Below are 2,374 nucleotides of genomic sequence, written 5' to 3' on the forward strand. Positions count from 1 at the left end.
TTGATTTATTCTTTTATATAATTGTTTCTGCGACAAAAGAGAGTTTTCACAGGGACAAAAAACAAGAGTTTTCACAGGGACAAAATGGCTCTCTATTGTTGATAACACAATAATTCTGTATTGTCGCTACACAAGAATATCAACCTGTGTTTTAACACAGAATATCAAGATAAAATTAAGAAACTTACACTTTGTCATAAAGTGTCCTGTGTTTTCACCTCTCGAAGAAATGCCACATGTTTTTATTCAGACTAAAAATTTCATCGTTTTTGCCTGAACAAAGTTGTTCTGTATAAAGTCTTCGGTTTTTTACCAAACAAAGCTTGCCCTGTTTTTATATTTAGTAGCTATTCAAGAACTTGCAAACGAAGAGAGCATCAAATTTGCTTACCAGGAGCACCTAAACGGAAGCAAACAGACCAAAAATTGTCCTGTATTTACACTAAAACAAGAATTGTTCTTTACAATCACACAATCAAGGAGCGTCCTCTGCTTCACCTTAGACAAAGAATGTCCTGTGTTTACACCAAGGATAGAACTGTTTTGTAATATCAGACGGAGAAGATTCGTCCTCTGCCTTGTACTACAAAAATCTAAGCAAAGAAATGTTCTTTGCTATCACATTGACAAAAATTGCACCAACATGATCAAAAATTTTCAGGTATTCACATTTAGACAAGTAGTCTTCTATACTATCACATAGACTAGCTTTGTCCTCTTAACAGGTAAAACAGAAGTTGTTGCATTGGTCAAAATAGCGAACATTTGGTAAAAATGTGAGAAAAATTCTGAAGTGGATAGCATATTATTCATAGATGCTTTACCTATTTAGAGTTTCTGTTGCTGGGAAAATGACCAGAAAGCAGACAAAACTCGAAAGATTTAGACAGTCATTCTTCATTCTCTTTGATTTTGAGACTTTTATGCAGCCCGAATTGATTAGAGAATGCAGATAGAATAAAGTTGAATTGAACGTATGACCAAAGACATTTCGAATTTGACGTTTTAAACACTGAACATCTTTGATTTGAAGCAGACACAGTCCTTTTTGAGACTTCACTGTATCAACAGCACCCAGAAGTGCCGGGAGTTTTGTGAAGCAGGCGAATCTTCAGATAGGACAATTCAGGGCTAGATCCAAACTTTTCCAATAAATTTTTTAACTTTAATGGTTAAGGAGTAAAAAATAACTTGCTAAAAGTCCTTGCATGAAAAAAGAAGTAATAGATTTTTTCAACCTCATAGTCTTTTCGCAGGGAAATCAACTGGGGAGATAAACCTTTGTTTTTATGATAAAGTGGACAAAATTCAATTTCTTAAACAATGGAAATCACTGGGGCTAGTGTGCAATTGCCCCTTGTTAGTTTGTTGAAAAGGCCCTGGTGCACAATTATTTCTGAATCACCGTATCGATTTTCGAACCGCTGCAAAGACCCAATGCCGGTGTAATGGCGCACAGAACTCGGTTACGAAAATTTTTCATGTCGGGAAACGGGTTTAACTCACGCTTTAGTATTTCATTCCATTACAGAAGGTAAGAGCTATAGGAAATTTCGGAATTTGCGACGCCATGATAGAATTCTTTTGCTCGATAGTATATAACTAAATTCATGGTAGATAGAGACTGTTCTTCCCCTTCTTGGTCGTGAACTTTCTTTAGAATAGAATAAATACTTTAAGAATTAGAATGAAAATCTGAATTTCGTTGATTAAAAGTTGACCTTGTTTGCGTTACAAAGAAATTAATAAATCTTGATGATATATGCAGATACTGTATTTATTGCGGTTTGTGTCATGGCGTCGCAGACTCAGAGATGGTGTATTGTGTTGTTTTCTTATTGAGCTCAATGTTTAGTGTATGGCATGGAATTTTGAAAAGGTGTAGCCAAAATCCTTTTTTCTTTTGCCAAAATCACCCGCCCCCTTCTCCTCTTTCTCTTCTGCCCTTGGATTAACGAAGAACTTAGAAAAACTAACACGATTTAGAGGTAGTTTGAAGAAACCTGCAATTAAAGCGAAGTCAGAAAATTCTAATGGATTCATTTATGCATATTCGCAATAAGGTAAACAACCTCAATGTCAAGTTAAAAAGGAACTGTTTCTCGAACAAAATTATCTCTCAGGAAGGTAGAATGAAAGAATCTTGAAGAATATTAAACCTGCTTTTGAATAAAAGAATCCCAGAAGTCTAACATCCTAGTACTAACATAGAATGTCTTAAATAACAGGAAAAGAGTATTTTTTGGCAAAAAAGAAGTTGCTAAAAGTATGAATCAATTTTTCTGCTCTGTGGGTAAGGACCTAGCAAGTGGAATTGATAATAATCCCAATACTCTCCTATCGGGGGACTACACAATTAACGTCCAGAAAAAGA

The sequence above is a fragment of the Rhopilema esculentum genome, chromosome 16, assembly GCF_057945365.1.
Source record: "Rhopilema esculentum isolate cy_ngs chromosome 16, ASM5794536v1, whole genome shotgun sequence".
NCBI classification, from domain to species: domain Eukaryota; kingdom Metazoa; phylum Cnidaria; class Scyphozoa; order Rhizostomeae; family Rhizostomatidae; genus Rhopilema; species Rhopilema esculentum.